A 12662-nucleotide genomic window follows, 5' to 3' on the forward strand; every position below is an offset into this window, starting at 1 on the left:
CGCACGGCCCCGCGCCAGACGCCGGGCCCGGCCCGGCAGAACCCTCCCCCGACTCGGAGGGGGGAGGCGCGGGCCACAGCAGGCAAAGAGCAGCACACGGCCCCCACCGCGGGGCCGGCGCAACCCACACGCCAAAGCGGCGGGGCCCTGCCCACACGCTGCGGCAGTCGCTCCCCGTGGCGACTGCACGCTCTGGATGGAGGAGCGGCGGCTGGGGGTTGTCCGGTACCCCCCCAAGGCTCCCCTCTCAGATCGCTAGAGAAGGCTTTCTCACCGAGGGCGCATCGCCCCCTACCCAGCGGGGGCCCCCTTCAGGCCTACGGAAGTCCGCCGAGGTGGACGTCAGCGCTCGGCTGGGCAGGAGGGGCCTGCGGCAAGGGTAAGCAGCGGGCCGAAAAGCGAGCGTTCGCGGTCGGGACCGGGGAAAGCCCGTGCCGCCTCGCGAGGAGACGCACCCAAGACCGCGTGGGGACGAGACAGGCGCCCGCCCCCACCGGCACATCACCCGGCCCCACCACGTTCGCTCCCACGCCCGGGCGCGAGCCCCGCAGAGGGGGGACCCACCCGGCGTGCGCCCGGCCCCACCGAGGGTGGGGAGCGGCCACGCCTCGCTTACCGTCTCGACCCCTCCCCCACTGCTCAAGAGAGTGGCTCGGGACACACGACCACCGCAGGGGTTACCCGAGAGGACTCGCTGGGGACGGGAAGCGACGCCACCGCTCGGCCTCGGGCACCTGAGGGACAACCTGGAGCGCTCCAGGGGCACCACAGAGGGCCAAGGCGAGACACGCTCGCACCCCGGCGAGGGGATACGTGGCGTGGCGGCGGGGGCAGCCCTCCCCCACCGCGGGGGAGGGCCGCTCGCGAGACAAGACGCCGAGCAGGCGAGGAGGCGAGAGGTGTCTGCCGCGTCACAAGACCCCGGCCCCGCCGACACCACGAGGCACGGGAGACCGAGGTCGGGCCGGAGTCCGCACCCCTTCCTCCTTGCCCCCGCCACCCACGGGCGGTGGAGGAGAGGCGAGGGGCCCGCAGGCAGAACGAGAAGAGAGGCCACGTTCACCATGAACGTCCCGTCCCTCGTCTGGCGCGGCTTAGGCCCGGCCCGGGAGAGCATGACGTCACCACATCGGTCAGGTGAGCGAGCGAGCGAGCGAGCCATGGGGCAGGGAAGCCCCAGAGCCAGAGGGGAGGGCCCGGCGAGGACAACCACCAGAGGAGGGCCTGCTTCAGCCTCGCCAGGCGCCACCCACTCCTCGTTCCTCTACGAGGAGAGTGGCCAACGACCCCAGGCGGAGAATGCCTGACACGCGGCACGGAGCCTGTGAGGGTGGGGTCGTGCCGGCCACCACCGGGTGCCTGCGGCAGGGAGCGCACGGGGTAAAAGACCCACGCCGCCAGCTCACCCCACCGCCCTCGGGCCACCAGAGACCGGAGGCGGCACCACGGGCCACGTCAGCCGGACGCACACACGAGAGCCGGCGCGCAGGCCCGAGCGGGCGGCTCAAGTGTCAGAAGCAGAGTCGGCTTCTACCAGGCCAGGGCTCACGCAGAGACAAAGCCCAAGAGCCCCACACGCGTCCGGAGACCCAACACTCGGTGACAGACACCGAGAAAGACCGTGTCAGCACCTATCTGCTGGCAGAAAATGCCCAACACGACAGAAAAAATGACAGCGCCCGGAAACGGGTCGGGTCCACGATTTGCAGGGGGGGCCCCGGGACCTCGGTCCGGCCACCTGCCCCCAGCCCTACCCCCATAAATGGCAGCCCCGAAGCTCTCGGGGGCCATCTGATCGACCGGGGGGGGGAGGGGGAGGGGTTGAGGAGGAGGAGGAGGAGGAGGAGGAGGAGGAGGAGGAGGAGGAGGAGGAGGAGGAGGAGGAGGAGGAGGAGGAGGAGGAGGAGGAGCAGTGGGAATGGGAAGGGACGAGAGGGAGACGGGATCGGGCCGGGGACGCCCTGCCCGTTTCTCGCCCGTGTGGTCGGGGACTCGGGGAGATGCCACAGAGGCGCCTCCGAGGAGAGGGCCCCCCACGAGGGACCGCTCCCGAGCACCGGGCCGGGGAAAGCCTGCCTCCCCCACATCCCTCGCAGGACGCCCCCGTGCCGGTCCCCGAGTCCGGATGAAGTCTCGGTCCCTCAAATGCCACCGGAACCCACGCGGGCAGACTTACGGGCCGGGGGGCGCCCTCCCTGGCCTCCCGCGCCAACAGGGGCCGGCCCAGCCACGTCTCCGGGTCCATCGGGACTCAGAAAACATTTCATCCAAGGAGGCGCCTCCGACGACCGGGAACCCCAGCGCGCCCGTCCCCGGCCTCACCGCACTGGGCCCGGGCCGCTCCTCGCCTCGGGAGCAGTCGTCCAAGGGACACAGACGAGGGCCGGACCACCTAGCCGCCGGCGGCCCGGGCGCGGGACACCCCGTCCCTTTCCCCCGCGGCGGCACGGCGCAGGCCGTGTCCGATCGGCTCGGGTCGGTCCCCGCGGCTGCAGGGGCACAGGCGGATGCTGGTCGACCAGGCCAGGCCACACGGCTTCCCCCTACACACGAGATCCCGGGAGCGCGGCGACAGCCACCCCCTCATCAGCCTGCGAGTCCAATCTGCGCCGAGAGCAGGACACGCCCGCGGCTCAGCGCCACGGGGACTGTCACCGCCGGTGTCGCCAGCCTCCCCGAAGTCTGCCTCGGGCCCCGCCGCCGAGCCCCATCCCTTGCCGAGGTCGCCGACGCTCGGGAGAAGAGGGACGATCTCAAGAGCGGCAGCCAGATGGCGCCCGACAGCCGTCGCCAACGTCCCCGGAACCGATCCCGACCGCCGGCCGCCCAAACGCCCGAGCCCGTCCCGGGCTGAGGCGCCGGGCGGCCGGCCGGCGCGACCCCGTGGCGTCCGCCTCGGAGCCCGCTCACCCTCGTCACGGCACGGCACGGCACGGCACGGCACGGCGGCATGAGGAGACGCGACGCGACGCGACGCGACCCACCCCGGCAGCAGATCAGGGCGGGGAGGACGGAGGGAGCCGGGGTTTGGCAAGACACGGCCGGCCGGGCGGGCGGCTGCCGCGAAGGGGACGCGCTCCCCACGCGATTCCCCGGGCGGGGGAGATCACACGGACACGCCGGCGGGTGGCCCAGAGCGACCAGGACGAGATCCCGGGTTCCCGGCGGCGGGGGGGTGGGGTCGGTGGGAAGGGGAGGAGGGAAACAGGGAGGGAAGCCGGGGGCTGGCAAACCGAAACCAGGCGAGCGCTCCGAGAACAACGCAGGAATCGGCTTTGGAGTCCGTCCTCTCGAATGCAGGAGGTCTTTTGAAAGCAGACAGGCAAAGCCCAGAAGCTAGAAAAGAAAGGATGAAGACCGTCAACCCCATCGAAGTGGAAAGAAAAATCGATCTCGGCACAGATCGCGACAAAGCCCAAAGACAACAAATGGGCGCGTGGGGAAAACGCACTCGCGGTCGGTCGTGAGAACACGGACGTCAGCACGGCTGACCACAACCACAGGGAGGAGGAGGAAAAACAAAAAAATGCGGGCGGCGGTTGGGGGGGGGGGGGGCGAGTCGATAGCCACCCGCTCGGTAAATCGAGGTTCAGTGCATCTACACAGAACAACACTGTGCATGGGCATCCGCGTGTCTGTGTGTGCATGTGTGCCCGTGTCTGTGTCTGTGTGTGTGTGTCGGTGTGTGTGTTTGACACACAGTCACACGTGGACAGGGAAACTGTAGCCCCATGTGGAAAAAAAAAAAAACATGAAAACAAACGACAAAACCCACCACCAAAGGGAAATCAAGTTGTAGAACTTACTCTGGGGTTTTAACAAAAAACAACAACAACAACAAACAAACAAACAAACAAAAATGTAGAAAAAGCACCACCACAGCCCATCAGGGGTTCCTCTCCTAAACAGTCCAAGAACTCGGTCAACTCCACCTCCTAGAAGCCAACAAACCAATGATGAAACACGGGCAGGAGACCCAAACTGACTTTTTCAGTTTAAAAGGAAAAAAAAATTATTTTGTATCCAAATGGGGAAGGGGCGGGGGCGGGGGAGGATGGTGTGTAGAACTCAGCGGCAGAGTGCCTGTCCAGCACGCGCAAGGTCCAGGGTTCGACCTTCAGGACCTCCGTTCAAGCAAATAAGGAAGTCGGTGAGTCAGGCAATCACTAAGTCAGGCAACAAACCAGCAAAAGAAACGAATTACCTCCCCTCCCCGAATAAGCAAACAACAACCAAAAACAACAACAGCAACAAGAACAACAACAACAAAAAAGCCTAAATAAATAAATATATGTAAATAAGTAAGCAAGTAAATAAATAAATAAGTAAGCAAAAACAATTTAAAAAGGGGGAAAACGCACGCATTTCTGTTTTTAAGAGATATCCAGACAGGCCCAGAACCTGGAATCACGACAGCAAGTTCCAAAAACAAGCAGAAAGTGCCTGCTTCTGACGGAACATGTGATAGAGACCACCGTTCGATGGGGCCGGGTGGGCGGGCTGGCGGGCGGACACAGAGCTATGGACTCATACCTGACAGAATCCGCTCTCCGACAGAAGACAGAAGGCAACACGGAACAGGGGTTGGCAGTGGGGGCGAGGGGGAGAGGGCAAAACGGAGGTGGAGGAAAGCCATTAGGGAATACAGGACAGAAGTCCCTCAAAACATCCCACAGGAAACTCCTGGAAGACCCGGCAGTTCCACTAAGGGCCCGCGGATGGACGAATGGACAGTGTCACGTGGTCTGGAGAGACCTACACCTTGAGGGGATGATGTTAACCAAGTGACCTAAGTCCAAGAGGGATGTTGTCACTTCGAGGCAGAATCCCCAAGACAATACGCAGGAACACATGCAAGGAAGCTGAAACAGACTCATGGATACCAAGAAGGATCAATGAGTGCAATGGGTGAGGGAGAGGAATAAGTACAAGCTTCCAGTTATCTCCAATTATTAAATACATTAATCACGGGATGTCATGGACAGCAGGGCGAGTCGAGTCAATCCATACTATTGTCATGACGCTGTCCGGTGACGGATCCGTAACCAGACTCATCGCGGTGATCATCGTGGAACATGGAAGAATCCCGAATCGCTATGTTGGACACGTGAAAACTGACATCCTATTGTCAGGTCAATTATGAGAGAGAGTAGGGGAGAGAGAGAGAGAGAGAGAGAGAGAGAGAGAGAGAGAGAGAGAGAGAGAGAGAGAGAGAGAGAGAGAGGGAGGGAGGGAGGGAGGGAGGGAGGGAGGGAGGGAGAGAGAGAGAGAGAGAGAGAAAATTCTCACTGTCTTCCCCCCCAAAAAAAAAAAGAGTTCAAAAAGAGTTCAGTGAGATAAAGAGTGGATGTAGGTGAGGGCAATAGGTGGAGGAGCTGAAAACCACGACGGCGACACATGTGCAGCATCCCACACGGTGGCAGTGTGGTCCTATGCATGCTCAGCCGTCTCCTAGCCACCTCCAAGTTGACATCCAGGGTCATCCTTTTAGGTTTCGTGGCTGCACTTTCGTCTGTCTCGGGCAATACTCTCTCTTGATTTTCCATGGGGGAAGGGAGGTGGGGTGGCCGGGCGGGCCACACCACGACACACCGCGTCGTGCGTGACCTGGATAACAGATACACACCCGTCCACCACCCACGGGCTCCGAAATCTGTCACTGGTCACAACGCACACTTCCTCGGTCCTTTACGGAGCGATGGCGGACCGAACAGGCAGCGGCCAACTTTGCCGTGCACACAATGAGACTTCATCCCTCGTGGAAACAAACTGATGACGAGACAGCGTGGTCAGGGGGCGGGTGTCCTTTCAGGAAGACACAGTCATTGAAAGTCCTGCGCACGGGAACTGGGCCAAGGGAGATCTCCATCACCCTGCCCAACCCCGATCCAAATTCTCATTCGAGCAGCTAAGGGTCAAGGTCAAAGTTTCTTTCTTCCCGGGGCGGGGGCGGGGGGGGGGGTCCTTTTGGGCCTCGATGGTTGTTCAGCTGGAGAGATCACCCTTGGGCTGCACATACATTTCGGGGTGGTCCATAGGGCTCCACGACTGTCCCGCCACCAGGCAGGTGGTTCCACCTGATGAAACCGGTCTGGTCTTTCGTTCCAGGAAGACAAAGGTCCGTGGCTGAAGCCAACGAGAAACCCCGGGTGTGAGTCCGGAGCGCCACCACTCAGGAAGATGTCTAGGCGTCGGGCTCGAAGAGGCTCGGGCGGCCTGAAAAACGCATGCGGGTTCAGGTCCACTTTCCAAGCGGCCTCCACAGCAATGGGCAGGAGGAGGGTCTCGAGAGGGGGCACGGCAGTGATCTCTCTCCAGCAGATGTCCAGCTGCTCAGTCCGGCTCGGCGGGGCTTCAGGGAAAGGGCGGCTTTGGTTCTCGAGGATGCCAAGTCCGAAGCGGGAGAACCATGGGCAACGGGAGTCGGAAGAGCGTTGGCCAACTATCGGAGAAAACTCGAAGCACGCGTGACGTGGCCCAGCGTATCAGTGGAAGGCGGGGCGGGGTGGGGAGGGGGAGGGTGGCGGGAAGCACGCAAAGATGATGACACAGAACCGCATTCTCATCTCTATCACGCTGTACGAGAGTTTCCACTGAGACATGCTCCCCTTCCCCTGGTCTCTCCAAGGACGCGCATTTCTACCAAAAATCACCCCCATTCAGACTTGTCAGCTGGCCAGATCAGCATGCTTCCACGAAATTCGGCCTGAAGATGGACAGACGTCCATTAAGCATAGCCATCGCCCCTAGAGGCTCTCGGACACCCGCTCTGCTGGAACGTTTCCTAAGGACGGCAGACGAAGATGGTCTCCACATGCTTTCCAGGAGACGTTCCTCAGAACGAGACCGTGACTATTCCGGAGACCGTGACTATACCGAAGCAAGCCCGAATCGGTCACAGCAAATGTTCACGAGGAAGTCACGGTGAACCATCTGGGACACCAGTCTTTCCCAACCGGTCCACGTACGGACACGATTTGGTCCTAGCCAGAAACAGACACTTTCTCCTCACAGCATCCTTTTATTTTATTTTATTTTATTTTATTTTATTTTATTTTATTTTATTTTATTTTATTTTACTTGTATGTATATATGTATGTATGCACATACGTATGTATGTATGTACGTACGTACGTATGTAAGTAAGTAAGTATGTATGTATTCCGGTCTGTCTGTCTGTCTGTCTGTCTGTCTGTCGGTCCATCCGTCCTCCGAAGGTATACCAGTCATGTCGGCCAACACACTGACAGATCTCGAGTCTTTCCTATCAGAAGGATATCAAAGCACGTCCCCTTCGACTCATGGAGCCAGGAACGAACGCTTCCGTATCTCATCTTCTTTGGAAACGATCTAAACATTCCAGGGATGTCGCCAGACGCTCCAGTTGCAAGGGACCAAAAACTACGTGGAGGAGGCACCAATTTTTCAGAGACGGGCCGCCTCCGCCCCCCCCAACACACACACTACCCCCCAGGACTGCTTGGGATGTGAACACTTCCTGAGACTTGAGACCGAGCCAGCCATCGCTCCCAGACTCTTTATTTTATTTTATTTTATTTTATTTTATTTTATTTTATTTTACTTTATTTTATTTTATTTTTCTGGCTGACACATTTCATGACAGAGGTAACCCACAGGAACTTCAAGGATTCGGGGTAAACCTAGGGAGGCAAAAAGTTTCACCTCGAACGCTGCTCGTCACAATCAAGACATGGCTCTTTTCACGAGACCAATCCCTTGACATTTGGTTTTCTGGATGGAAGGATCTGTCCTAGATCATGTCAACCTGAAGGAAAACATTTGGGTTCCTGCCTGTTCGCATTCCCTGCCTGCATGTTCCCTTGAAAACCAGTTCCATAGAGCTCTTTCGTGAATGAACTCTGGCAAGTGTATCTGGAGGGAGAAACACGTCAGGCCTACAAGCCGGGGACGTACACACGTGCCTACATGCATACATGGGACTGGGCCCTTTCCAGATCCTTGGACGGCAGTACCATAGAAATGAGGATGGCTTCCACAAGACTCTCAGGCAAGCCAAGCTCTGTTGCGAAAGCGATAGCTTGTGCACAAAGGAGAAGGTGGCATGACGGGAGGGGGGGAAGGGGAGCACCAGCTCCCTGAGCAGCAGGGGCCACTTGCTTTTCTACCTAAAGGAAGGGCTTTGTCTCAGGATCACTGATCACTTCCACAAATCATCCAATATCTTGGATCGGCCGCAGGCGCCTCCAGGGTGCAGAGCCATCGCCCCAGGCTCTGTGGGGAATAGAGAAGACTTCCGTGAGGGGAAAGAAATGCATGAGAATTTTCTGCAAGAAAGCTCAGGAACACATCATGTAAACATGGAGAGTTGAGCTTCCTGTCTTGTGACAACTAGGTCTGCTGGGTCATGTCACAGAGAGCAAGCGAATCCTTTATTCCCCTGAGCCTTTTTCTTTTTCTTTCTCTTTCTTTCTTTGTTCTTTTTTCCCTTTAGAGTGTGTGTGTGTGTGTGTGTGTGTGTGTGTGTGTGTGTGTGTGTGTGTGTGTGTGTGTGTCTGTCTGTCTGTCTGTCTGTCTGTCTGTGTGTGTCTGTGTATGTCTCTGAAACTCAGGTAATGCCCTGTCTCATACAGACGAGACCAGCAGATCGACATGACCAGAGACTTTGTAGCTTTCATTTAAAAACTATAGGTCACTCATGAGTCGGGTAGGACGGGTGCTGCGTCCAGCGCAGTTCGGGACCGTGTCTGAGGACGGGCGACGCAAGAATTAAGAAACAAAGAGACAAAGTAAAGAGCAAAAATGAGACCAGGGGACTCAAGGTCTCGTGGATCTAGAGTGCCAAAAGCCTGGTCGACATCCTGTTTATTGGGAGTCTACGGCTCAGGGGGGGGAAAAAAAAAAAAAAAGATATGCGATCAAAGAGGTGGGGCTTTAGATATTTCATACCAGAAGCACGAAGTTCTGCTTGCTGGCTAACTGATTCATTTCAGGCCTAACCCTTCCAGGAACAATCACCCTCCTCCGGGGATGCAAAATTTCTAAGTGTATATCCTGTGATTGCCTCTGGGACATCTCGAGATAGCAAATATTTCCCCGGGGTTAAACCGCAGGCTTTCCTGCCAGAACCAAGTTCTGTTAATGGCTGATCTGGCTTCCCATGACCGTCCATTGTTTTACCCTAAGGAAATATCTGCCATCCTTTGTGCCCTCACGGTCAATCTCAGGATTGCCCCTCACACAATTTCTTTAGCATCATGCATGTTCTAGGTCATCTACTGTGTAAAACATGAAAACAAAGCAAGCGTGTGCATTTTTAAGCAAGTTAAGTGTGAATGTAAGATTTTAAGCTCATGGAAATGTTGGTGCAGCTTGGTTTCTAGTTGCTTGTTTTCCAGCAGCTTGTTTCCCAGCAGACGCGTAGGACACTAGAGAACCCACTCACTTAGAAAGAACCGATGGGACGGGTAAGGTTTTTCGGTTCGGAGGGTGAAAGCTTTTAAACTCTGCGTGGAAAAAAAGACGTTTCAGATGTATATTTCTCCTTAAGAAGGCTGCGAATTAGAGTTTCGACGAGGGAGCCCTCGCAGCAGTGTGCACGTTTAAAAAGGCCTCCGCGTGCCCCCCCCCCCCCTTTTTTTTGTTTCTTCCATTTGGTTTCAGGTTCTACCTGATTCAGCCCCCTGGCCTCAGTCTCAGGCCATTGTGGGCTATGTAGACGTTTCTGACGTTGTCGAGACGGACAAGATAAGGACGGTTCCCCCAGAGAACAGGGCCGCTGCTTCTATGAGATCAAAAAGCTGACCTGCTCATCCAGCTCTATGTTTAGGAATTTGCTCCTTTCTGGGAAAGCGTAGAGCTCTGCGGTAGAGTGCGTGCTCAGCATGCACAGGGCCTTGGGCTCAGTCCCCACTACCACCACTGAAAACGTAGAATAAATCTAAATAATTACTTAAAACGTAGATAAAGACACCTAACGACCCGTCCCCCCTCCGAAAAGATAAAAACTTTTTGTTAAAAAAAAAAATCTGTTTTTTAAATGAAAAAGACAGGAGGAGGAAGAGGACGAGGACGAGGATGAGGAGGAGAAATTAGCTTCTTTCCAACAACGAGATTTCCAGGTCAAATGGAGAGCCAAATATTTCTATGTTCTAAGACTTCAGCTTTCCACGTATCCTGGTGTCAAAACGTCTGCACGGGTAAAGATTGTTCATCATTCTGTGACTATGCACTTCCTGCATTTTGGAGTGTTCATCTGTCCTTTCTCTTAGGAATAGATGATCATCATAAACAGCAGTTCTGTTGATTAAACCCCCTTTTAAAATATCGTTGTTTCATGTTCACTAAAGTTACCTAATAATCACTTCACAATCTATGGAAGTCAAATCATTGTGCTGTACACCTGAAACTGATAGAGGGCTGTATGTCAAACCTATCTCAATAAAACTGAAAAAAGAAAAGAAGAAGAAGAAAAGAAAAGTCGGCTCGGGGCATCCGATAAAGGCCCTCTTTCTGAGCGCACAAGTCAACCTCGGGCCGATTCACCCTGACCCTGAAGAAGGGCAAAAATCACCCTCCACTCTATCTCCTGTTAGGTCCCGGACACTAGCCAGAGTTCCCCCTCCCTCAACCCCCACCCCGTTCTTGCGTCACACTGTGTGGGCTCAGGCACACAACCTATCGGTTTCCTTGAGCGTGTGGAATGAATATCGCCCGAAGGGAATTTCCTGTGTTGTCGTTTAAATAAGCTGACGTGTTAATCAGTGCTACGGAGGGACACATTCCCTTTGACCTGATCAACCAGAATGACATCCCAGGACCCAGGAATGTACAATATCATGGATTTGAAAGTATCTTAGAATTCAGAAATCATGGTGATGTGGGTCTGATGACCTAGCTGGCTCCATACAAACCAAGAGATGAAGGTGCCCAACGTTTTCACTCGATGCTGCCTAAGTTCTTGACAGTCACTTTAAAAAAGGAAAAGGAAAATTCGGATGGCACGCTTAGTTTTGATAATGCCCTCTGACTGCATGGTGAAACGCAAGGAAAAGCCGTGACGCTCGCCCACGGTATAGAGAGAAACGCAGAACCGTGTTTCTGGTAGCCTTCTTCACCGCTGCGCCAAGGCGGGAGCGACGGCTACCTCATGCAAAGGAGGAGAGGACGGGTATCTCGGCCCCGTCACACAATGCCAGGCAGAAGAAACCTTCTCTGATGAGACATAAGCGTGTCAAAGCGCATCCCTGCGTCGAAGGCTTCGGTTTCCCGGGGAAGGGGGTCGAGCCGAGGGACCCAGGCCCCCACGTCAGTCAGTCAGTCTTTCACTGGATTCACTGGCCTCGCTCTTACCCCTCAGCAATGGCCGCTCAGATTGCTCACGGGTGTCTTTACCTTCTGGCTTTAGGAAGGACTTTAAACTTCGGCTGAGGGGCAGACACCCAGAAGGGTTCTTTCAGTTCACCCCATCTTAGGGAATGCCATACCCAACACGTTGGTTTTCATCCCATCGTGGGCCTACCTACCGGAGAGTTTTGCTGCTTAAAAGTCCCCTGTGCTCCACCTATTCATCAACAACCCCCCCCGCCACAACACACACACACACACACACACACACACACACACACGCGCGCGCGCACACTCACACACACACACACAGAGAGAGAGAGAGAGAGAGAGAGAGAGAGAGAGAGAGAGAGAGAGACACAACCTTCACCCCCCCCCCCCACACACACAACCCCACTCATCTTTTCACCCTCTCTGGGCTTTTGCCCTTTTGAGAATGAACGTCATCCAGAGCCGGTACCCTACAGGATGCCACCTTTTCAGATTGGCTCCTTTCAGGGAGTCATGTGCACGCAGAAACTGCCCCGCCTGTCTCCCACAGGTCTCTCGGCTCCACGGGCCCCTGGTTTCCTTTTTAGAGCCAAATCATATGCCGTGGCACGGACCTAGCCCGGGCTACGTGTCCCTTCACCTCTTGAAGGACGCGTCTGTCTCGGTCGCCTCCACGGTTCCGGCGGTGATGAAGCAAGCCCCTCCACCCCCCACCCCCACCCCCACCCCCACCCCGCCCGCCATCCAGGTCCGTCCGTCCGCGTTCAGGTTTCCGCGTGGACGGAGCCCCGAGGGCTAGGCCTCAGGGTGAGGGTGGTATGGCGGGTGGCGGGTGGCGGGTGGCACACTGAAGGGTCCGAAATCCGGAGGATGCCGGCAAGGAAGGTCGCCAGGTCAAAGCCTTCCTTCCCTCCCTCCGTCTCCTTAGGGTGGATGGCTGGGCCCATGAATTCAGAGAGGACACGAGACACATGGTGTGAACCGAGATTCCCAAGCCAGGAGACCTGGTGGAGGGTAAAGAAACGAGCTTATTGGGGGGGGGGGGGCCGGGGGGGATGGGGGGGTTCTTAGGACTGCAGCCCAGGAGACACAGATGCAAGAAAGAAGCACTGGAAGTGTGTGTCACCAGACTACCCCACGGGGCAAGTGGAGAAGGGGAAACGAAAGAAAACACCACAAGAGCAAGGCGGGAACTTTGAAACGACAAGGCTGCAGCTAGCAGCTGCTGGCAGATTTGTTTTTGAAACCGGTTGGTGGCGCCCTTGAGCTCGATACAGTTCTGACCACTCATGCCCCCCCTCCCCCCATGGATGCCGGTGTCGGGACCCAGGGGAGGCCACCCCAAA

Source organism: Vicugna pacos, unplaced genomic scaffold, assembly GCF_048564905.1.
Source record: "Vicugna pacos unplaced genomic scaffold, VicPac4 scaffold_5, whole genome shotgun sequence".
In the NCBI taxonomy this organism is placed as follows: Eukaryota; Metazoa; Chordata; class Mammalia; order Artiodactyla; family Camelidae; genus Vicugna; species Vicugna pacos.